Source organism: Pinus tabuliformis, chromosome J (assembly GCF_031772625.1).
Source record: "Pinus tabuliformis cultivar Carrire ecotype Pingquan chromosome J, CPIR1, whole genome shotgun sequence".
Lineage (NCBI taxonomy): Eukaryota > Viridiplantae > Streptophyta > Pinopsida > Pinales > Pinaceae > Pinus > Pinus tabuliformis.
In genome coordinates, this window is record NC_142295.1 from 965609948 (window position 1) to 965637265 (window position 27318).

A 27318-nucleotide genomic window follows, 5' to 3' on the forward strand; every position below is an offset into this window, starting at 1 on the left:
AAAAAATTTTCGAGAAATGTTCTTGAAAATTGCAAGATATCGTCCCCAAAGATTGTAACCATTGGACTCATAGTACAACATTAGCACCACCCATTGGAATGGAAAGCATTAGACTATTCAATACATATTCCCCGATGGTTAGCTTGATATTATGGCACTTTCCATACCAATTTATAGTTCCTCCATTTTCAACCATCACTTGACACTTTGGTGCTGGATATAGGAAGCAATTCAATTCCTTGGCTATCTTACAATGAATAAATTTATAGGTACTACCCAAACCACTCAACATTATTGCCTTTTTCTTCTTGATATATCCTTCTATATTGAGAGTTTGAAGAGTGGTAATTCTTGTCAATGCATTACAAGATATGGTCAAATTCATTTCTTATTTCTCTAGGGTTGGTTTTTTGTGTATAGGCTCATATATTGTTGTTTCTTGTTCCTTTTCTTCCTCCTCCTCACAATCTATGTAGAATAATTTATTTTCATCACACTTATGAACTTTAGTGTATTTGTTGTCACAACTATAACAAAGCCCTTTTTATTTCTTTTCCTCCAAATTTTTGTGGTGTCAACCTTGTAGGTTGTGGAAGGCTAGGAGTAGAAAAACTTCCATCTTTATAGTTGTGAGTGGTAGACTTCCTTGTTTCCATAATTTTTCTTTCAACTTTTATTGCCACCTTGAATGCCTTATCCAATGAATTGAGTTCCCAAAGGTGAACCTCATGTTGGATGTTATCCTTTAAGGTGCCTATGAAGACATCAATCCTATGCTCCTCTGGAATATCATTTACCCTGATATTCAATTTTTGGAAGTCCTCAATGTGCTATGCAATTGAACCCTTTTGTTTGAGATTTATCAATTGGCTAAAAAAGTTGTTGCTCTTTGTATCCTCATAATGTGTTATCATTTCCTCCGTAGGAATTGACCAAGTCACAAGTGGTTTATGAGAAAAAATCCATCGATACCATACAAATTAATTGGGTTCTAAATATAAAGTTGCAATGCGTACCTTTTGTGTGAGTTGCACATTATGGAGATCGAAGTATTGCTCCATCTACAATATCCATGTTACCAGATCCTTGCCATCAAACTTCCTTATATCAATCTTTGGAATATGGTGTGTCTTCAATCTAAAGCTAGATTCTATGGAATTATGATTAACATTCCTTTTATTCTCATCATGATTTTCATCTAATACCTTTTCTCCATTAGGAAGCATTTCTTGTAGCAACTTTGGCAAACCTTCCATGTCTACTTTTAAACCATTCTTCAAATCTTCGAGGTTGCCTTTCATTTTTTCTTCTATACCATCCATATTAGCTTCCATACCATTATTCAAACCATCTATCTTAGCTTCCATTTCATTTTTGGTTACTCTTTGTGAGAGCGAAATTTGTTGCACTTGGTCTCGTAATTTTGATATATCATGTTGCATTTCTTCCTCTTCTTCATGTGTCAAAGAAGAAGTTTCAAGTTTCTTAACAGGTGTATCAATTTTTTTGTTTCGAGGTATTTTTAAATTAAACAATGATATCTATGCTTCACTCTTCCCTTTGAATCACTTCAAATTGTTTTTTCAAACAAAGTTATGCAAAATTTAAAAAATACACACCTTTTTCTTGCTTTTTAGGAGCTAGATATTGCATCTATTGTATCTCTGTAATTGAAAATCTCCAAGATCTAAAATTCCATAATATAGTATCCCTATGAGTCTTCTTTAAAACCCAACAAGTCAGACCAATATTGTATTCTTCAAGAAAGAGTTATTCCCAATCTCCCACGATGACCTGATTATAGACTAGTTTAGTAGAGAAAACTTGTACAGAGTGCCATGTGTCACTGTTTCAACCTTTGGCCTTGAAACTGATACCAAGAAAGCTACGGTTCATCCTCTTTCTGTCACTTTTTATGAAATTCCAATCTGATGCTCAAAGAGAAATTTATGACAATCTTCCCTAGGTCGCTTGTTTGAGATGGAATTATGGAGCCTGCAAAAACCCTAACTTCCTTGGATCATATATCTGAAAATATAGTGAGACAAGATCTGAAATTTGTAAATGAAGTTCATTAATATTTCAGCTCCACGTGATTTCAATTTCAACTTTTGAAGCTTCGTAGAAAGTTTTTGATAGTGAAAATTCCACGATATCCTGTTTGAAGCAGCGAAACCTTAGAATCCAAAACTTTGAAACCAAATGTTATGCAACCATCTCACAAATAGATAGATCAAAAACTTAAAAATTATCCTCTTCGAGGGGGAAAACTCCTTTACATTACATAAATGAACAATTCTTGGATGATACAAATGACAATACCTTCTTTGTATATATAGGAGTCGAAGGGATCACAATATAATCAGAGCCTACATAACAACAATAATGTAAGGACACAACAATAACAATAGCGGGCTTCTATGAGGCACAACAATAACAATATGGGGGCTACATGGGCACAACAATAATAATAATGGGGATACACTAGTATTATAGGGATCTAACATAATTCAACTTACTACCAAGTAGTTGGTGGATTGAGGTAGGAGGACCTCACGAGTCCCTGTTTCAGCTGACAGATGTTGATTATTCCCTTGAGAAAGACCACCTCAGTCCCTTGGGATCTAGCTCAGGGGTGACAATTACAAGTAGCTTGGTTGCAATTGTCTACAGTTGGGTGGAGAGTTGAAGTCCTAAACTCAGTTGCCCAACAATTGTAAATTAAATATAACTTCTTATGTGTAACCTTGTCTGGTCATGGTTTACTGTTATGATTCTGATATGGTTACATTCTTGTTATAGACAACTTATGTATGTGATTGGCATATGGTTATATGTGATGGGATGTTATAATCCTTTGTCAATTGATATGAATGAACTACAATTCCTTAAGTGATAATTATATAATGAAGTCAGACAGGGACAAGGAGGACTTGTCTTTGTAGTGTCAGGAGAGCACTAGTACATGAATGACTAAGAAGGTCAATGACCCTTCAGTGGGAAATTTCTTGTTGTATATTACTGAAATTTCTTGTTGTATATTCCTTTATGAAATGATGGATAGCTAGGAGAGATGATGGTTTTTTAGCTTATTGGGTCAATTAAGGGAGTCAAATTCCTTGGTTGACAAATTTGTCAATTATTTGGGTTTTGGAGAAGAATCCTCTTGTTATTGACCTTTTTTTTATAGTTTTTTGAGTTCTTGTAGAGCCTTTAAGTTCTCTTAGTTTCAAGGATGCGTTAGGGGAATTTAGAGGTCTAAAATGGGCCTCCTAAGAAAAATGTACAACCAAAATAAACTTTATAAGAACCAATAGGATTCAAGATGACGATGTCAACCATGGGGGATGATTCTTCATTTTTGGAGTAAAAAAGTAAAAAGATTAAAAAATAATAAAACTACTTTTTCAACTCGTATTTTCAACTTATCTCCCTAAGGTTTTACTCAAATTTCGAGTAGGAGTACTTGTTGGATGCAAAATTCAATTCCCTATCCAAGGTGTACCCATGTTGGATACTTTCGATGGACCCTGCTACACAAAAAATGAGAAATACATGAAAAAACATGTTTTCAATCACGTTTTTAATGTATTTCTCATTTTTTCATGTCGCAGGGCCCATTGAAAGTATGCAACATGGGTACTCCTTAAATTAGAAATCAAATTTTTCATCCAAGGAGTGTTTCCACTCGAAATTTGGGTAAACCCATGGGGAGATAAGTTGAAAATATGAGTTGAAAAAATAGTTTTTTTCCCTCTAAAATTTGATGATATAATCTAATCTTATTTTATTATTTCCACTATTATTTTATAAGTGGTGAATCCATTTCCTTTAGGAACCCCAAGAAATCCCCATCAAAGTTGCCTCAAAATATGACCTTTGGAAGCTGCCATAATGTTGTGGAATTCAATGAAAATCACCTAAATCGTAGGAGGTTGGGAGCTAAGACCCGACTAGGTCAGATGTCGGGATAATTGTCGGGGGAAGTGGTCCATCAGGGAAGCCGACCTCGACTAGGTCAGAGGTCGGGAGGTCGGGAGTCGGGGTCTGGGTTAATTTTGGAATTTTTTCACTCGAGTGGAGGTCAACCCGACCTGATGGTGGGCCCACTAATCATTGCAGCCAATGGTATGTGGCGAGGGGGAGTGGATCCCACTTTGAAAGGCTAATTCTCTCAATCCATAACTCAGATTAGAATGAATTCATATGTCACTAGACTCGTTTGAATGAGATGAATGCAATGGTGATGATAGTTTTTGGTTTAGAGGAGTTTCATGAATGTCAAAAAATTTATAGCCCATCGTCATAACAGTGTTTTGAGGGTCGAGTATTGAGAGTGACCACCTATTGGTCATGTGTTTGAGTAAGCGGTGTTTTTACTGGTGGTATCAGAGAATGGTTCAACATTTGGACCAAATGGGCTCGGTCATATGCGTATTTTTATAAAATTATCTAATAAGTTGTTTAGGTGTTAAAAGATGGTTAAAAAGAATCGACTGTAAGTATATGCATGTTGATGATTTATTGTTTAATGATGTTATGAGCATACTAACATGGTTGTTATGAGGAAACCGAGATCTCCATGGAAACCCCATGATTTTATGATTATTTAATTATTATAAAATGTCTAACAGTGAGTGTGACTAACAACACATTGCAAGTAGCCTAAAATAGAGATAGTGCAGCGATGGTGATAGAGATGGTACAATATAGTTAAAAATAGTCACAACACGGAAGTGAATGGTTTAGGGCTAGTGAAGAAGAGAGATTAGTCAACCAAGGGGGGGGTGGGAATCATTCTCTAGATTGGTTGGACACCTTGAGAAGCCTAAGGGTTTAAGTTAGGAGTTTTAAGGCAGATAATGAGAAGTTGGTGAGAGCTCAAGAAAGGAAGGCTAGGATAAATGCAATATTTCTACAAATGCAATAAATGCAAGAAAGGAAGGCTAGGCTCAAGAAGTAGGGACAATCTGATGAGAGGGTCATCCATAGAGGCAAGAGGAGCCCTCGGGAACCTGAAGGTAGAAAGTCAAGGAAGATGCATAGGCATGAAAGTTAAGACACAATTCTAAGAGGTGCACCATTGAAAACACCTAGAGGTGGGACTAGCACTCATGTGCATGGGAATAGTAGGCCACCTAGATCTCCTACTAGAAGTTACTATCATTATTCTCACCATCACCATCAACATAAGAGGAAGGATAAGGACTATATTTCAGAGGAATTCAGGAAGGCTACGTCACCCACATTTGATGGATATATGAAGAAATCAGAAGAGGCGGAAGCTTGGTTATTGGGCATGAAGAAGTTTTTTATAATTCATGATTATTCTGAAAACATGAAATCAAGGATTTCCACTTTCAATTTAAAATGGAAAGTAGACATCTGGTGGGAGGAATTAAAGAATATCCGAGGAATTGTTGAGAAAGAGCTGAATTGGGAGGAATTCAAGAAACTCTTTAGAGAGAATTACCTATCTTAGAGTTACTATGACGGAAAAGCTAAGGAGTTTTCTGAACTTATGATGGGGAAAATGACAAATGATGAGTATGTCACTAAGTTTTTGTAGTTGTTGTGGTATGTACCTTACCTTAGGGATGAGAAGGAAAAGATTTAGATATTTTAAAGTGGTCTTCCCATAGTCTTCAAGGATAAGATTGAGTTGTTAGAGCCACAGACTATAAGTGATGTAGTCAAGAAATTAACTCATTGTTTTGAGTAGGCCAAACATAGACCAGAAGCTAAGGGTGGATGGAGGCAGTGAGACATGATGATAAGGCAAGGACTTGACCTAAGAAGCACACTGGGAAGAAGGAAAATAAACAACAAGCTTATGTGAATCGATTTTTGCAGAAACTGAACTTTACTGATAAAAAGAATTCACAATAGGGTTTAACAGTGCAATAAGGAACATAAATGAAGGAACCTTTGTGATGTTGGACGTGAGGAGAAAATCACAAAAGTAAAAATTTCCCACACCAGCGTAGCACAGGACCAAAAATTTATAATATTTAGGAGGCTCGAATAGTGGGAGAAGTGGCTCAAAGTTTTCCTAAGATCTATGCAACAATAGAAAATCGGCAAGCAGATCATCAAGCATCCATCATTGAGATGGAGGTTAAACTAAGTGATCATGATGTTTCAATTTTAATAGATCTCAGTTCAAATTGTCTTTATATCAGCCTAGAAGTCGTAGAAAAATGTAAAGTGATTATAAAGCAGCACGGTGAATTTTGGTTGGTTCAGTTGGCAACCAGAACCAAAAGGTGAGTTTTCTATTGGGTGAGGTCTAGTACATTTGATCTCTATGGAATGCCCACATCAACCTACTTAACACATGTTGTTGTTGGGGAACTATAACTTACTACTAGGCATGGACTAGTACAACCATAGTGCCAAATTGGATTGCTTCGAAAAAGCAGTTGAATGTCTGGATGAGGCCGGGAGAATAAAATTATACAAGGAAAAAGGAAGCCAACATTAGTTAAGATCATTACAGTAATGCAAGCTAATAACAATTGTTGAAAGGGTTGTAAATGGTTTTGTATTTAGATTTCTCAGGACAAAGAGAGAAAGGCAAATGCAAGTCAAGTAGATAGCGAGCTCTTAAAAAGGTACTCGATGCTACAACAGTTTGAGGATGTGTTAACCATTAAGTTTCTAGGGTTACCTCCTCACAGAGAGAATGACTTCTCCATCGAATTGATTCCTAGATCAACACTAGCATCTAAAGCACCTTACAGGATGAGTACACCTAAGATGATGGAATTAAAATTGCAGTTGAAGGAGATGTTGGATAAAGGGTATATCCAGCCAAGTGTGTTGCCATGGGGAACCCTAGTATTTTTTGTAAAGAAAAAGGATGGGACCCTTCGCCTTTGTATTGACTACAGGCAGCTAAAAAAAGTGACTATTAAAAACCTATATTTGTTGCCACAGATAGACGATCTATTTTGATTAGCTGCAGGGGGCATCAATTTTCTCCATGATACATTTAATGTTTGGATATCATCCAATGCCCATTAAAGAAGAAGATATTCATAATAACACTTTCTAGACTAGGTTTGGGCACTATGAGTTTGTGGTGGTATGCTTTGGACTTGCTAATTCGCCTACCACTTTCATGTGTTTGATGAACAATGCATTGTGTCCTTACCTGGAAAAGTTAGTTATTGTATTTGTGGATGACATCCTAGTTTATAAAAGATAGAAAAATAGCACGAGAAGCATTTGGCATCAGTGCTATAGTTGTTGCGGGAGCATAAGCTTTATGCAAACATCAACAAGTGTGAATTTTTCCAGCCTCAGATACATTATTTGGGACATGTTGTCTAAAAGGAAGGGATATCAATTGACCCAGAGAAGATCAAGGCTATAATGGAGAAGCCTACTCCAAGGAATGTGAACAAGGTCAAATCGTTCATGGGATTAGTAGGTTATTACAGGAGATTCATTAGAAATTTCTCCAAGATTGGGTATCATATTACAATATTTCCAGAAAAAGGGAATAAGTTTGACTAGACAACAGAGCGTGCATCAAGCTTTTAGTAGTTAAAGCAACTGCTCATAACTGCACCAGTGTTGAGGATCGCATACCTTGGTAAGGATTTCACGGTTTACACAGATGCATGTAAGGAAGGACTCAGTGGAGTCTTGATGCAAGAAGGAAAAGTAGTTTCATATGAGTCCCAGAAGATGAATGAGCATGAGGTGAACTACATGACTCATGACTTAGAGTTTGCAACCATCATTCATGCACTAAAGATGTGGATGCATTACCTCCTGGGCAGGAAGTTTACTCTTATGAAAGATCATAGTGGACTCAAATATCTATTTGAGCAACCCAAGCTGAATACGATACAAGCTAGGTGGTTAGCCCACTTAGTGAGTTTGATTTTGAAATCAAGTACATCAAAGGAAAAGAAAATAGAATTGTTGGTTCCCTCATTCGAATAATTCATTTAAACCATTTAGCAATTGTAAGTTCCTACAAGACAATCCTGGTGGAAAGGATAAAAAGTGAAGGACAATAGGATGGAAAGTATTAGTAGATGAAAGAGAAGTTGTTATAAGGTGGTGAGGATAAGGAGTATCGCCACACTGATGATGACCTAATTAGATTTAAGATCAGAATTTATGTTCCAAGTGATGAGAAGTTAAAAATGCTTATCATCAAGGAGTTTCATGTAAAGCCTTATTTAGGTAATTCGGGATACCAAAATACACTTTCATCTATTAATAGATTTTATTATTGGACAAATTTGAAGAAAGGAGTGGTTGATTTTGTGGCCAAGTTCATAGAGTGTCAGAAAGTAAAGGCTGAATGTAAACATTTAGCAGGATTATTACAACTCATCCCTATTCCAGAATGGAAATGGGAAGTGATTTATATGGATTTCATCTTAGGTTTTCCACAGACTCCCAAGCAACATTATGCGATCATGGTAGTTGTTGATAGATTGAGTGAGGAAGCTCATTTTCTGGTGGTAAAATCCACTAACTCAGCTATTGAGGTGGCACAAATATTCATAAAAGATATTGTAAGGCTCCATGGTATTCCCAAGAATATTGTTTTTGATAGAGATTCCAAGTTTACTTCCAAGTTTTGGAAGGAGTTTTTTTTTGGTCCGGGGACATAATTAGAGTTTAGCACGAAATATCATACATAGACAGATGGAAAAACTGAGAGGACTAACAAGATCCTTGAAGACATGTTGAGGATGTATGTAATGCATCAACCCAAGAAGTGGGAGGAATACCTTCCATTGGTGGAGTTTTCTTACAACAATGGGTATCAAGAGTCCATCAAGATGAGTCCATTCGAGGTTCTGTATGGAAGGAGTTGTAATACTCCTATCAGTTGGAGTGATCCAGTGAACATGGTCCTTATTGGGCATGACATGCTCAAAGAAATGGAAAAACAGAACAAGTCATTAAACAAAGTTTAAACGTGGCACAAGATAGGCAAAAGATTTATGTTGATTAACATAGAGTGCATAAGGAGTTTCAAGTTGGGGAACATGTATATTTAAGGATCAAACCAAAGAATAGTTCCTTAAGAATTGAGAATTGTGCCAAGTTGGCACCATGGTATAGTGGGCCTTTTGAGATCCTTGTGAGGATTGGGCCGATGGCCTATAGATTGGATCTACCTCCTACAATTAAAGTTCATGATGTTTTTCATGTTTCTTTGCTTAAAAAGTATGTAAATGATTTTAATGATGTAATTGATTGGTCTATGCTACAGGTGGAACTAGAGGAGGGGTTCCAACCAGAACCAATATGCATTCTAGACAGGAGGAGTGTCATGCTCCAGAATCGAACCATAGAGAAAGTCAAGGTGAAGTGGAAGAACTTTGGTCCTGAGGAGGCCACTTGGGAAATGGTTGATTCCATGAAGAAAGATTATCCTTTTTTGTTTTTCGTTTAAGGCAATTGTTCATAGGTTTATGTAAAATATTGTATGAGCTACAAGTATGAAGCTCCATAGACAACATGTGATTTTTATTTTTTAATTATGTTTTAGAATGTTTTTCGTCTTTGTATATAAGAACAAAGAACACCGTGGATGCTGTTCCCTCAAGGGGGAGGATTTTTAAATAGCCCAACCTATTGATGGTTTGATTTTTCCATGTAAATACGTGATTGTAAGTACATTTAAAGTTAAATTTGGCTAAGTAAGGGACACAAATTCGAAAAAGGGATTGAGGGAGGTTAGTTACTTGGGAAATTCAGCTTGCTTGTTGAAGGAAGAAACCTAGAATTTTTGACAACCATTGACGGCTGGTTGTTGAGCTTTAAATGCTCTCAAATGGTGTGTTGTAGAGATGGTTGTTGTAAATTTATGAACTGCAGGAAAGGGACAAATCCCATGCTGGCTTGGGGAAAAACAACAAGGAAACCAAGACACAAGGCATGGAAGAAAAGGAGGGAGAGCAGTGGCAGAGGGGAAGAAAAAACCTCAGTTTTTCTTAGTGAGGGAGACACGAGGGAGAGCTATGTCAGAGAGGAAAAACCTCAATTTTTCACAATGAGGAAAAAATATAGGGAGACTCGAGAGCAACAAAAAATTAGCAGTGAAAATTGTAATGCAAGCATAGTGAGAAAAGAGCTGAGGGATCTTGATTGGAAGAAACAATAGCAAATTAGAGTGTTTTTATTCTTGGTAAGCAACAACAAGTTCAAGTATTGGGAGGGTTCTAAGTTATTTATTTACTCTCAAGGTGCCATCATCCTTCAGTGAATAAATAGGGGCACCAGAGGAGTTCTCCTTAGGGTGAGGGTAAATCTCTAGGCACCTCAGGGGACTAGAGGGTGGAGATGGCGCTCTCTAGATTCCCTTGACAACCTAGGGTAGAGGTTTAGCCCTTGGATTCATGGTTAAGGAAACTCTGGAGGTCTCCATTGCTTTTCATTCAACAATGGATTATGGATTACCTTGGTTGGGTGGAACCATTGTGTGGTAATGGGTTTTGGATTCCTTTAATTGGGTGGAACCACTGTGTGGAAATGGGTTATGGATTCCGTTAATTGGGTGGAACCACTGTGTTTCATGCTGCCAGGGTGGAAGCGAGACCTCTGGACTCCCTGGAGTATGTGGGTGTGTTTCTAGATGGATAGAGAGAGTGGAGGTTGTAAGTCTAAGGAATCCATGAACTTGGTCAATTTTTATTAATTAGTTGAAGGGTGGAGGCAACAGACCTCTGGATTCCCTATTTATTTTTTATCATCATTTGTTAGACGAAGGGTGGAGGCAACAAGCCTTTGGATTTCCTAAATGCAACTTATTGTCGAGTTGTTGGTCGGTGGAGGTATGAGGACCTCAGGAGTCCCTATCTCAGCTGACAGATGTTGATTATTCCCTTGAGAAAGACCACCTTAGTCCCTTTGGATTTGGCTCAATTGCAAGTAGCTTGGATGCAACTATCTACGATTGGGTGGAGAGTTAAAGTACCAAACTCTGTCTCCCATCAAATGTATTAATTAAATATTTCAAGTAGCTTGGCTACAACAGTCTATGGTTGGGTGGAGATTTCAAGTCCCGAACTCAGTTGCCAATCAAATGTATTAATTAAAGATAAGTTCTTATGTGTAACCTTGTATGATCTCATGGTTGACTGTTATGATTCTAAGTTGGTTACATGCTTGCTATAGACAACTTATGTATGTGATTAGAATATGGTTATATGTGATGCGATGTTATAATCATTTGTCAATTGTTATAAATGAATTGTGATTCCTTAAGTGATAATTGTATAATGAAGTTAGACAGGGGCAAGGAGGACTTGTCTTTGTAGTGTCAAAATAACACTAGTACAGGAATGACTAAGAAGGTCAATGACCCTTCAGTGGGAAATTTCCTATTGTATATTCCTTTATGGAATGATGGAGAGTTATGAAAGATGCAAGGTCTCTAGTTTTTTAGCTTATTGGGTCAGTTAAGGGAGTCAAATTCCTTGGTTGACAACTTTGTCATTTATTTGGGTTTTGGAGAAAAATCCTCTTGTTATTAACCCTTTTTGATAGTTTTCTGAGTTCTTGTAGAGCCTTGTAAGTTCTCTTAGTTTCAAGGATGAGTGGTGCATCCATTTCCTTTAGGAACCCCAAGAAATCCCCATCGAAGTTGCCTCAGAATATGACCTCTGGAAGCTGCCAAAATGTTGTGGAATTCAATGAAAATTGCCTAAGTCACAACAAGTCGAGAACTAAGACCTGACTAGGTTGGAGGTCGAGAGGTCGAGATGGTCACCGAGGGAAGTTGCCCGTCGAGGAAGTCGACCCCGACTAGGTCACAGGTTGGGAGGTCAAGATAGTTGTGGGGGAAAGTGGTCCATCAAGGAAGCTGACCCCGATTAGGTCGGAGGTTGGGAGGCCAGGAGTTGGGGGTCGGGTTAACTTTTGACGTTTTGCACTTGAGCTTAGGCTGACCCGACCTGATGTTGGGGCCATTGATCACTGCAGCCAATGGTAGACTGCCATGTGGCAACTTACTAATGTGGCTAGGGGGAGTGGATCCCACTTTGATAGGCTACTTCTCTTGATCCATAACTCAGATTGGGGTGAAGTCATATGTCACCAGATTCGTTTCGACAAGACGATCATAATGGTGATGATAATTTTGGGTTTAGAGGAGTTCTGCAAAATTCAAAAGTTTTATACCCTATCGTCATAACAATATTTTGAGGTTCAGGTATTGTTACAACTTGAATGGAGTGAAGGAACTCCTTTGTTGTGGTTGCTGCATCATGAATCAGATGACTGGAAATAAATACAAATTGTTCTTAAGAGATGTGGGTTGAAAATATGTCCTTGATCTTGCTTGCGACGACTTTATAGATCAAATTATAAGTGATGTTGCAGAGAGAAATCAACCAGAAATTAAAGAAATAAACATGATGAGAAGACTTAGGGATGAGGGCAATGAAGGTGGAATTAATCACACTAGAGATTGAACCACATAAACGGGATTTTTCAACCATACTCAGTAAGTTCTATCCCATTAAGTCAAAAAAATGTTGAAAGAGTTCCACAGACAAACCATTCAGGCCTGGGCACTTATCTTTCACAAATGAGTTTAGAACATTTGAGATTTCATTCAAGAGACGGGTTTGTATAATACAACATTATACTCCACCGAGAACATACAAGGAAAATGTTATATACCCCATTTTCTATCGACGATTTCCACCCCTGTATGGGGCGAATATAATTGTTTGAAGTATATAAAAACCTCCTTTTGAATATCACCAGTAGAAAATGCTCATCCCCCCAGCCATCTCCATCTCCCATATAGCATTTTTGTTCCTCCTTTGATTTGTGAAATGATGGAAGAATTGCGTGTTACAATCTCCTTCATGGATCCAAATTGCATGGCTTTTTAGACGCTAGGAACCCTCCTAAATATTAAGAATGTGTCTTTTATTTATTTCAAGTTCCTGCATTCTATTCAAGCATGTTACAGACAACAAGGAAGGATCCATAAGATTTCCTAACTGTTCCATTTTTGCATAGATCCGGTAAAGTTCCCGTTTCAACTTTGCCTTCTGCGATTGTTCCCATTTTCGAACTTCGCTCTTAAGAGTGTTTAGTTTCCTCTTTAACAAATCCATGGTCGACACATGCTCTTGATTTTTCACCAAGGACCACATGTCCTGCACAAGAGAATTAAAAGAGTCCTCCTAAAGCCACATCCTCTTAAACTTGAAAGGAATACCTCTTCGGTTGTCTCCCCTTTCCACTATAAGATAATCAACAAATGGTCAGATATTTTAGTTTGTGAGACCAAAAAACTTTATTGTAGTCACATAGTTTTAGTCCAAAAAACTTTATTTTCAAATATATATAAATATATAATTAATTAAAATTTTTTCTTTTTAATTACATAGTTATAAAGTTTTTTTGAAATTACATAGTTATAAAATAAATCTTTAATTAAATGGTTAAATTTCATTTTTAATTTATATTTTAATAAAAATGAGTAAATTTAAATTTTCAATTTATATTTGAATAAAAATACATAGTTAATTTTATATAAAATTTTAATATTTTTTCACTTATAATACTATATATTTTATATGAAGAATATACATATATTGTTAATATTGTTAATTTCCATCATATTATTTGCGGGAATGAAACTTAAGTCAATAAAATTTCATTCTTTCCTCTCAACCACCCAAAATAACCCCAATTAACATATATAATTTTAATGTATTTTTAATTATATTTAAATTATATACTTATTAATCAAACATTTAATAATTTAAAATATTTAATTTAATATATCTTGATGATGATGATGATGGTGGTGGTTAACGTCCACTGAGACCAAATTGGTCTATCGGACCTATAATTTTCTTAATTTCTAATTGTCTGGCTCCTCGTCTTTCTTGGCGAGATTGGTGATGTAGCTTTCTTTTTCTTCTCTACGGTCTTCCAACTTTCTTTATCTTGCATCTCCTTCATCTCTTCTGGTTCTTGGGACATTGGTGTCTTAGCTTCACGATCTATTGTGTTCGTCCTTTTGGAGATAGTCAAAGAAGAAGTTTGGTCTAGGAGATTTGCTTTGCTGTTAAATGAAGATTTATTTTGCGCGGTATTCGAAACCTCATAACTATTGACGCTTGAGGGGTTGTTGAGTTCATTTTTTTGTTGTTGGGCAGGGCTTTCCCCCTGCTTGTCTTGAGATTTGTTTCTTTCTTGCCCGATTTCTTGTAATTCAGAGTTTTCTCGAGAGTATTCTTCTTTGATGATAGTGTAGTGTTCTTTTTGTGTCCTTCCCACCATGTAAATCTGTGGTGATTTTTTCTAGCAGAATTTTTTTGGGAGGCTTTTGGGCAATTTTTGGCTAGGTGGCTTGTCTCAAAGTAGAATCAACATCTGAAGAGGACACTTTCGTAATCGAGTTTCTGGTTCCACATATAGTCTTTACTTGTTAGGTGTATTTCAGCTAGGAATCTGGCGCAAATCTATTATACATATTTTCATATTTATTAATATTTTAATAATTATACTCAATTATTATTAAAATAATATTTTTCAACTTAAATTTATAGAAAATGTAAAAAAAGACCTAATACCCACATAAAACGATCCCAACACTTTCAACAAAATGAAAATGATTCATTAAATCCCAACACTTTCAACAAAATGAAAATGATTCATTTTATATTTATTAATGATAACATTAATAAAAATCTTTACGGGAAAAATCATATAAAAGAAAATTTTATCAACGAATTTCGAATGAGCTAATATGATTCATCATGAAAACTAGGTGATAACATTTCTAAATACACTTGATTCTACACTTATCAGCAATATCACATCCAAAAATCAAGGAAATGCACATGCACATTTATATGAATTCCTCCGGACAATGCACATGCATGTTTTTGTGAAGACGATAAAAAACGATTGTAACATGACCTTATAAGTCCGTTAATATTATGATGATTATAATGAGATCGAATTTAATTATAAAATTAAAATAATTATTTTGATTTATTATGTTATTTGGTGATTAAATAAATTATAAATAAATTTTTATTTGTGTGAATTAATAAATCAAAATTAGGTATTATTATAGTATTTTTTAAAATTATTAATTAGATTTATTTTAGGTGGTAGGCAGAATTATTATTTTTTTTTTTTTTTTTTTTTTTTTTGTCAATTTTCACAAATATATGATGAATTTTATTATGATTTCAAGTTTTTTTATTTCTTAAAAATATTTTTTTATTATGAATGGTTAACTATATTTACCAACAACTAAAAATTATTACACTGATAGTTGTGTCTATTTTGGAATAGAGCTTCTAAAATTTTATTTAATTATGAAGAATTATTAAGTGGATAATAAAGACGTAGGTTTCTTGGAATATTCTAAATTATTCTTAATAATGGTTACATGGCTGCGTTCTTCCGTCTGCGGCTGGGTACTTCTGTCTCTGCTGCGGTTGGGTTCTTCCATCTCTGCATGAGTAGATCTGCGGCTCCAGATCTACTTCTTTGTGGTGCTCTTCGTAAGCGTTATTCTTTTGGTAGTCTCCATAACGTACGCCATTCCTTAACGAAGCATCTGTTCCTCTTGCGATCGCTTCTATGTGGTGTTCACTGAGCTTGAATCTGATTCACCGCGGGGCTCTTTCCTCGCCGCAGGGCTCGTTCCTAGGATCACCGATCTCAGATATGCGAAAATAGATCTGTGAGCAAGTCCTCCTTTACGTGGGCATCTCCGGATCGAGCGGTTCATGAAGCGAAAGTCAGTGATTTATTTTTATCTGGAGCAGGATTTGATTCTCGGTACTAAAAGCAAGATTTTCCCTACTAGGGTTTCTTGCAGATTAAAACAGTTATTGAGACTCTGTTGCTGGGTTCTAGATCTAATCTTTTGCAGCTAGATCTAGATCTAGATCTAATCCTCTGCCTTATTTCTTTGCGGCTGGGTTCTAGATATAATCTTCTGCGGCTAGATCTAGATCTAATCTTCTGCCTTATTTCTTTGCGGCCGGGTCTCGGCTTTCTACGGGCAAATATGGCTCCCAACTTCGTGAAAATAGTTGCTAGCTCAGTTCCGTCGGCTTCTGGAGGGCAAGCTCCTGCCCATATCGTCAGTGAAGCCCCAGCTCCCATTGCCCAGGTGGTCTAGGCCTCACTCGATGACGCTTTGAAGTTTTCCAAAAGTTCCCTAATCTGCCGGTTCAATGATTTTTGGTTGTGGATGACAGCTCTCCACAATTAGATCTCGAAGGTATGGAAGTTTGTCATTTCTGATGAAATTAATATCTACTCCTGTGCTAGGGGTTTCTTTATAGAAGATTTTGAAAATCCTAAAAGCAGACAATGTATTCTAGATTCCAGCCCTTGGTTTTGGGAAAACTCAGGCCTATTCATGAAGCCATGGAACCCATCATTCGATCCCTCAACAGCAGTCATAACCTCAACACCAGTTTGGGTGAGATTGCCAAGCCTACCCTTACATCTCTGGAATCTCTCCTCGCTAAAATCCATTGAAAATGAAATTGGGAAATTTTACTGCAGGTATCCAAAAACAGAGGAATATGCCAGAACCACCTATGCACGCATCTGTGTGGAAATGGACTTTAGCGCCGGATTCCCAACTGAAATAAATATAACAAGTAAAGACTATGCGTGGAACTAGAAACTCGATTATGAAAGTGTCCTCTTCAGATGTCAATCCTGCTTTGAGACGGGCCATCTAGCCAAAAATTGCCCAAAAGCTTCCTAGAAAAATTCTGCTAGAAAAAACCACCACAGATCTACATGGTGGGAAGGAGCACAAAAAGAACACTACACTGTCACCCAAGAAGAATACTCTAGAGAAAACTCTGAATCACAAGAAAGAAACAACTCTCAAGGCAAGCAGGGAGAAAACCCGCCCAGAAACAAAAAAGTGAACTCGACAACCCCTCAAACATCAACAGTTATGAGGATTCGAATACCACACAAAATAAATCTTCATTTAACAGCAAAGCAAATCTCCTAGACCAAAGTTCTTCTCTGTCTATCTTCAAGAGGACGAACACAATAGATCGCGAAGCTAAGACACCAATGTCCCAAGAACTAGAAGAGATGAAGGAGATGCAAGATACAGGAAGTTGGAAGACTGTAGAGAAAAAAAAGAAAGCTACAACATCAATCTCGCCAAGAAAGACGAGGAGCTAAACAATTAAAGACTAAGAAAATTATAGGTCCGATAGACCAATTTGGTCTCAGTGGACGTTAACCACTACCATCATCATCATCATTAAAGTTTGAAATTTATTTCAAAAGTACTTATATGCTTTTCACTCTTTTGATTATTTTAATTAATTAAAAAAAATGTCACGTGAACAAATTCTATATGAAATTGATGTTGCTTTTTAAACATATAATCTTGATAAATCATGATATTGCAATAAAAAATATTTATAAATTAAAAATATTCAATCTTAAATAATTAAATAAAGGTAAATCTCCCTATACTATTTTTTTTCATATTAATTAATAATAATAATTTTTTTTAACATGTATAATTTAATTAGTGTGAAATGTATTATAAAATAAGTATAAGATATTTTTTATAAAATCGTATTGGTAAATATTTACTAATCTTTTAATATATATAATTAAATTAATTTATTATTAATAAAATAAAAATATTAATATTAATTTTTATAATAAGTAATTTGTGATGACATTTTTATTTTATAAATTTTAATAAATATTTTTGAACCTATCGTATGTATTATCTGTATCCATCATATCTATGTTCGAGACATGTTCGAGACATTGAGAATATCTTTAAATTGGTACTAATTAAAACTTATTTTCTTTTATTATATTTTGTGAAATATATGTGTTTATCTATTTTATGATGTCATATATAATTGAGAAATTGAAACATTTTAATGGAAATGAATTAAAATTTGTTTGTTTTAGTTAATTAAATATGTGTTTCTATTTTTTTTTTGTTAATTAAGAATATTTTTTTTATTTTTATTATATTTTCAAAAAATTTCAGTGTCTATACCATGAGCTTTCTATTATGATTGGATTTGTTAACCAAGAGAACACTGTAAAAATTTAAAAGATAAAACGATTTCTTACAAGAAGCCCAAAGACATACTAACAATATCACCTAAAAAACATACAAAACTAAAAAGCATTTAGCAGAAACTATTTTACATGGGGGGATTCAACGCTTGAGCATTTCCATGGACTACAAGAGTGCCTTTCCCTTCATGAAAATGAAAGCCAATATGAGTCAACCTCGCCTCAATCTCAGCCAGCCTCTCGTTGGTTCTACGTTGACCGCGACAAACGAAAGCGAGATGCTCCAAATTTTCTCCCCGAGAGAATTGCACATCATTAATGTAATCAATGGTCTCGTTTCAATCATCATACCTTTACACTCAGATGATGTTTAGACGGGCATGTATGTCTCTCAATTGTTCAACAATTGAGGCCAACATGTGAGGTTGCACCACAAGCCCTAATGATTGCACATGGATGTGGGCCACCTCACCTTCCAGGACAACTCCCTCGTCATTCCACACATCCCCACTTTCGGCACGTTCCCTAGGTTACCCTTAGGGACCAACTCCATGGCGTGCCCACCCGTGTTGTCTCAACATGATTACCAAGTGAACCGTTCTCTCAAGATTTTTTACAATATAGCCACTTTGCCTACATGGCCTACCCAGGGGAGGGGACATACCCACCCAATAGGGACAATGTGCATAGACTCAACTTGCCCACCATTTTTGAATCAAATTGTTCCATCTCTCCAAGAGTGGACCCTCTACTAAGCGTTCCAACCACTAGGGAAATCCAATTATGCCTCCCCTGGGCTTCAGAACACTGCCCTACTACTTTAGACCAACATTCTCACCATAGGGGAGGCTAGCCATGGCAACCCAATATTCTTGAAAAAATATAACCACCTAGCAAATAGGACAAGTAGAACTTAAATGACCTACCAAAGTTCTAGCATAGACACAACAGGTTGACCTTGAGCCGAGCAAGGTTTCCGGTAGAGACTCAACAGTTGCACCCTCCATTTCAGGATTTGCTTGCCAGCGACCCCAGTCATGCTCTCTAGGATCCCACACCACGTGCACCTTCACATGCACAAGGCTCACGACGACTGCATTCCACCCCTACCAACTATTTTCGACCCTGTGATACTCATACCAACTGGCATGCATAGGTGAAGTGCTAGTGCACACTCAACTATAGAAGAAATGTTTAGCCACACTCCCATAATAAAAAACCAAATACAACAATAGATTACAAATTTCCAGTTTAAGTAAAAAAAACCCTCCTTCTCAATAATTTGGCTCAGCAAATGCCACTTAGGGGGGCTGCCTCTAGATTGTTATCCACACATCATAAAATTCAATTGGGATATATTTAATCTTAAGATACATAAGTATGAAGTATATAAGTTTTATCTAATTAAACCTTTGGAAAAAAATAACAACATTTTCATTATAATTTAAAAAAAAAATAACTCCAAAAATTTACATTTATAGATAAAAAGTGATGAAGTTGAATTTTAAAAATATGATTTAATATTTTTATTTTTAATATAAATAAAAAAATAGAAGAGAAACAAAATTTTATTATTATGATTTTTAATAAAAACAACCGTTATAATAAATTAAAATAAATAAATAATTTAAAAAATTATGATTTAATTTAATTAAAAAATCAAATTAATAATATTAAAACCTATACTTTAACCATTTAAATCACTCTACATTTAATATGATTGAAATTATTAAAATATTAAAGATTGACTTACTATTAAAATACAAAGAGCAATATTACAAATTATATCTTCAATAAGTTTAGAATAACATAAAACTAGATTAACCATTTTCTTTATTAATTTAATTATTGATACATAAAAATCAAGATTTACTCGTAATAAATAATTTAAAAAATTATGATTTAATTTAATTAAAAAACCAAATTAATAATATTAAAACTTATACTTTAAAAATTTAAATCGCTCTACATTTAATATGATTGAAATTATTAAAATATTAAAGATTGACTTAATATTAAAATACAAAGAGCAATATTACAACTTATATCTTCAATAAGTTTAGAATAACATAAAAATAGATTAACAATTTTCTTTATTAATTTAATTATTGAAACATAAAAAAAACAAGATTTACTTGTAATATTAAAGCTTGAATGTTTAATAAGTATAAAGAAAATAGTTTGAATGATAATAATATTAGTATAATTACAATAAAAATATTAATGTGGTTGATATAGCCAAAAGTTTTATAAATATAATTAAAAAAATATTGCAACACAAAGAATGTCTTACTAATACACAAATTTATCTGATTAACCATGTATAAAAAGGTTATGAGTCAACTTTAACTTAAGAAAAAAAAGGAATTACACATCTTATTGTAGAATGGACCATTTTGCTAAATAAAATTTGCTTATAAATAAATGGATGTTATAAATAATAATGAGGAACTTATCATGGATGAACTTATTAGAATTGGAATAATCTTAAATCTCTAGGAAATTGGTAGGTGTGGAGCCACCTCACAGGAATCTAATTTTTTAAATTTATTAAAAATAATAGACCATTTTGCTAATTAAAATTTACTTATATATAAATGAATGTTATAAATAATAATGAGGAACTTATCATGAAGGAACTTATTAGAATTGGAATAATCCCGTATATCTAAGAAATTGGTGGGTGGGGAACCAAGTGATAGGAATTTAATTTTTTAAATTTATTAAAAGTCAATGCAACATAACAAACTCTATAATACATTACAACCATTGATAAACATTAAGACTAAGCATATGCTAATCATATTCCATTGAGAATCGATCTAAGCCCTCAAAAAAAAAATAATAGATCTTTTTCCACCTTAAATTTAAATAAAAAACCTAAAAAATCATTAATAAAAAAAAATGCAATATTAAAATAATCTTATACTATTAAATTTAATTTATATATATTTTTAAATTTTTTCTTCTATATTTTAAAATAAAATAAAATAAAATATAAAAATAATTCTATAATTTTGTACACTCATTCACATCATTTCCTTTTACTTTATTAATTCTATTAATAATATATGACATAACATTAAATACATATTATTAATTCTATTAATAATATATAACATAACATTAAATACATATTTCATAATTTTTTTAAAGACGGTTATTTAACCACAATTATCTTTACACTTCCATCCCCACCATGCTAAACATGAAATTAAAATTAGTATTCTAAATAATGTTTAATGTGATTTCTTTTATTTATTAAATCCTATTAATGGTTAAAAGAGGCCGTCGTCACAAAAATCGCTAATAATTAGTTATTTAACAAAAATACATATAACACATTTTAATGGCATTAAAGTGATAAAACTAAGTAACTAAATAATTATTAGAAATGATTAATTAGTTATTTAACAAAAATACATATAACACATTTTAATGGCATTAAAGTGATAAAATTAAGTAACTAAATAATTATTAGAAATTATTAACTAGTTATTTAACAAAAATACATATAACACATTTTAATGGCATTAAAGTGATAAAACTAAGTAACTAAATAATTATTAGAAATTATTAATTTTTTAATAAATAATTATATATATTTTAAAACAAATAAACACAAATAATTAACTAAATAATTTTTCTTAAAGGTAATATTGTATTTTTTCATAAAATCATGTTATCTTGTACATAAATTATATAGCCATCTTAAACATGTTTGTTGGTAGGTCGTCTCAATCTACTCAGCACGAAACCATATATTTTGACCATTTACCTATAGAATAAATTGTCCAAAACTCTAAAGGTATTAACCACTGAAGCATAATTAAAGTATCTATTGCATAATCAAAAAACAAAAACTATTAACAAACATTTCAAAAGCTAAGAATCAGAAGAGGTAACAAGTGTCAAATCCTTCACACTAGATCTTGGAGGAGCTAACATAGTAGTAATACATGAAATGTGGCACTCAATATGAGCCAGTTGAGCATCCATTCACTCAAGACAAACCTGTTGGTTTCCCTAGACATGTTTAACATCCTCAATGATTGAAAATACATTATATCTTTAAGCTTGCTTCTCAGTAATTAGGACCCTTCCCAATAGGGTTTTCATTTTCCAGTATCATTAGGCATTAAAACTCTAATTTTTCCTTCCTATGGTATGACCAGGGTCAAGAACCCACTGCCCAATTTCTTCCATTATATCTTTATCTGAGAAGGCCTACCTATATCTAGCTATCATGGTTTCCAATTGCCAAATTTCATTACATGTTTATGAGGGAATGACCGATTGGAAGCTCTCAGCACCCTCATCGGCCTATTGTTGGGATTGATTTCGACCTTGTGGGTTGCAACCTCCACCCCCCTTCCCCCACACACCTACTTCTCATACGTTGGAACTACATATAGCCAAACAAGTGTATCCTTCTAATATCAACACACAACTGACCAAGAATAGAAATTTGAGGTTAAAGGTAAGGAAAAGTGACGCTTATTGATCAAAATGAGATGTTGAAACCCAAAAGGAACCATACCCAAATCTATAGAGGGAAAATATAACAACAACTATTAAAATAACATTGGTACATGCAAGGTCAAGAAAATATGAAAGGAAAGCGACCACATCATAGGAATATAGTCCCACCATCACAACTATGTAAACGAGACAACAACCAAGTCCATACAAGAAACCAACGCCAGAAACTAACACTAGAAGCAAACACTCAAAGCCAAGAAAAATACCAGCAACTAAATTATAAAACCAAGAAGGCTTAAGAATTACCCAAGAAGTCATGACCTCTGTGTGTCGAGGGAAGATGGCTAGCGGGGGTCCTAGTGCAGCTAAAATGTGGTGGTCTATAACGAGAAGATAGTTTAGTCTACCAAGTGACTTCTTATCCCTAAGCCACATATAATCAACACCCAATTTTCCTTCACACAACTTACACACAAATTCACTCTGATATCCTAGCCCTCCAGAGCCACTCCCAAGGATGGCAAGTAGTTATACTCCCATATTATTTTAACCGAATTGTCATCAGCTAACCCATAGTTCACCCAAAAGGTAGGCCAAACCTAATTTATAAGGGCATCAAGCCTTTCCCCTATGATAATGCTTCTCAAACAGACCTGCTGCCCCCATTTCCTCCTTCAAATGCCACTTATCATGGTTGAAGGAATGCAATATACTAGCATGCTTATGCATGCACAAGGGTGGCCACACCACCCCATCCATTTAATGGAATCCCCTTAGCAAGGTGGTGCGAACGACCCCCAAGTCCACTGATCTCCTCAATACACACCCCCATTGGGGAATTAACTAAATAATTTTTACAAACTAATAGCTATTGGATATTTTTAGCAATTAGGAAATAAATATAAATTCCTTTAAAAATATATGGTATCAAAATAATTCATGGGTTAAATCAACAATTTAACCTCTTGGCTCCTTTGTGTGTTAAATAAGTTTGGAAAAAATCGTCACAAAAGAAAATTACTAAGGAATCTATAATTAGAAGAGATTGCATTGGAAGAAAGTGACTATTCCAAAACGTGAATTGGAGGGCTAAGAGTGAAATGTATAGGGCTTAAATGGATGCCATCAAATTTAGTTGATTGATCAGCCATACATAGATCAAGGAATGAAAACACTCCATTAAGACATCAAGGAATGAGCTTAGTTGATTATAGGGAGATTGAGGAAAGAACTTGATTGACTATAAGGAGATTGAGTAATGAGCTTCATTAGTAGAGGGACATTGAGGTGAGGAATGAAGTCATTTAATTATAAGGATAAATAGAAACTTAACTGTGCAAAGAATTATTATTTGAAGGTTCTCATCTAACCAAAATAATTTGCGAAGAAAATTTTTCAAAATGAAATACCTAGCAACATATGTTAATTATTAATTATACAATAATAAAAAATGGAAAAATGTTCTATTATCTAGACTAATATGGTGAAGATAGAGGATTGATTGATAGCCATATTGTTTGAATAATGATAAATAATGTTGATAAAGCTAGATTGTAGGAAGATCACAGATCTAATGGAAAGTCACAAATGAAAAGAGGCGTAGAATTATTGTACCTTAAATACAATACAAGGATAAAGAGACAATAACGATGAAGAAAATATTAAAAATATTGCATATACTCTTCTAGTAATATCACTAAAACTTTTTGATTGTAAGGTTAGGCACTTTATATTAATTTCCATAAAAGGAAGTGCATAACTATTTTCCACAACCTATTGGCCTACCATTTGGGAAACTAGACTATTAGTAGAGGTTCAAAATTTTTACATTACATATCGAAAAGGAAACCAATATATTACTTAAACTAAAAAGATAAATAGCCAAAGTATATTTCCATATATTAATGGCCAAAATCAAAATACTGCCACTACATAAAATTGTAACAAAACAACTAGCTCACCAAATCATGTCATCCTAAGGGAGGGTCCACCTGATTGGTGGGGGAGAGTCACTTTCATCTTCAGAGGGGGTAAAGGTAATGTCTTGCTACTTCTTAGCTAAAGAAGTTTTTTCTTTTTTGTCTAGCTTCTATATTTTCTCCATCATTTCTAATATGCAGAGCAATGTCTTTTGTTGAGTGTTTGATCATTCAATAAGAACTCTTTCCATAAGTGTTTTAATGTGCCAATTTAGGTTGACAACCCAATATAAGAGTCCTAGATAGATCAAGTTGAAGTACCAATTTCCCACGGGGGATTCACTAGGGGAGCAATACCATACCACGTGCATTCATATTGGGGGATATATATTGAGGAAAAATGACATAATATATTGAGCATATAATAGGGAGTAAAGAGTTTTTATATTGGCAATTACAAAAAATGGAGCTCAAAGTTAATGAAAAAATATAAAGGGGTATGAAAAATATTAACAAAAAATGGATACCTACAATATGTACTGAAATTAGGGGTTTTTAAATGTGAAGATGTATTGGGTTCGCATTGGGAGGGAGTTAAATAATGTGATTTCTAGAGGTATTTTCCAATATGTAGTCAAATTAAGGGTATTTTTTAGTATGGCACAAATACATGTGATATGCCAGAGGTTCATTGAGTGAAACCCCCATGCAATTTCCAAGATCCAATGCTTGTTTAGATTTCAACACGGTGGTCAGAAATAAGCCTACAATCATGAATCACTTTCGCTTCAACCTTTGAAATCATTATTCATACCACTTCTAGAATTACTTATGCATAACAAGCCATAACCTACCAAGATGTTCCTAAGCTTGAGGTTTCAAGGAAGATGGAGCATGGGCATCTAAAATCATAGAAAGGGAAACTCTACCCCTTATTTTTCCTCTTTATCCCAAAAATATTCTACACCGAGTCATATAAGGTGGAGAGAGAGTAGATAAGACACAACTAGAGAACACTAGATGAACCCCTAGGAAGGATAAGGGAGTGGAGAAATAAAATAGAGAGAAATATTCTTGAAGGAAAATATTTCAAACTAGAGGGAGAAATATGGCTTTCTTACATGGTTAGAAAATCATTTTGATACTCTCAGTGATCAATATATTTTCTTATAAGCCTATGATTTGACATCTTAAACAGAATGTGAAATACCAAACTCGATAAAAAAACATTGGAAAATCTATGAATATAAATAAATTAATACATATAAATTAAAAAACACACAATGAGGTTGATATCAGAGTTCACCCAGTGTGGGATACGTCTCTAAGTTTGATTCCAATGGAGTGGCCTTTTCTATTATGATGCAAAATAATAAAAATTACATAAAAGTCCTCAATCTAAAAAGTTAGATCACTTTTCAACAACTGTACAAAAGCCTCAAGAACCCCACACAATAATCTATCCTTTCTTTGATCTCCAAAAGGGCATTAAAATAGTGTATTACCACATAGAGAATGATAAAACACACAACAAAAATATGAGGCTCAAACTTTCTTTGACAACCACAACACTGTGGTATGTTAGCCAACATTTTAATAAATAAAACTTAAAGCCCACCTGATGCAGGGTCGAATTGGCGAGACATTGTGTTTTCATCCAAACAAGCATAACTATTTGAAATTGTATTAAGCAATCTTATAATGGTTTGGCCAACTAAAGGGTGCAACATGGCATTGATTTAATTTTGGTTATCAATAATATATGTGTCGATCCCTTTTTTAAACTTAGCATTATGCAATGTTGAAATAAATGAGATGGTAGTCAATCAATAATTGGCATGTATTTAAACGATTAGTTGAGTTTAACTGTTGACGCTGAGGTCGATGGTTAATCTCGCGACCTCCCCTCCTTTTGACAACCTGTTATAACAATAATTCAAATATAAAATATTCCCAAAATTACATTAACTATATAAGTCATGGGCTAGCAACTAATTTGTTGGTCCACCTCCACATAGGTTGCAGGTTTGACTACTTTCTTTGGCCTTTTAGAGGTTTCCACGTTGCAACCTCTGATTGGTCCATCTATAACTCAATCATCTACCTAGTCACTGCCATGTCAAGCGAACTCAATGCCTAGTCACCTTCCACATGTCACCAGCTCAACCACATGTCACTTCTAATGCCTTCCACATCATCATCTTCCTACCACATGTCAGCCACACAGTATGGCACCTATCCTGCCACATGGTGCCACGTTAGTGCCTATGTCATGTTGCCACATCATTGTCTCTGCCATGTGTCACCTATACTGCTTGCCATGTTATCTATACGTACCTACCACATGTCCTCCATATGGACTTCCACGTGTCACCCTCTATCCTTCTTTTTGCCTATTTTCATAAAACTTCAGAATGCGATAACTTTCTCATAGAAAGCTTGTTTGAGCTCATTCAAGTTGTTTTAGAAATATCTCGTTGAGCTCTTCGACATGGAAAAACTTTAATTTTCATTTGGGACTATTGAATTTTGAGGAAACTTGGATCCTCCTATATCAATCCTCCTCACTAAGAAGCTTTTGGACCACCAAAAGTTGAATTACTCATCAAATAGGTGAGGGTATTTCTCCATCACTTTCCCTATCTCAATCCACTATGACTTTCTTGGATTCATTCCCTTAAGGCCCACTTGAAGATATTCCACATTTCCTCATCATGAATTCCTCTTCCACCTATTTAGAATAACATCTTCTTGCAAACCATTCAAGTAGTCAAGAGAAAATCATTGATTGAAGGAAATTGAATACTCTCATCGTGATCTATGATCATTGGTGTTTCATATAGTTTCAATTTCTCTGCAT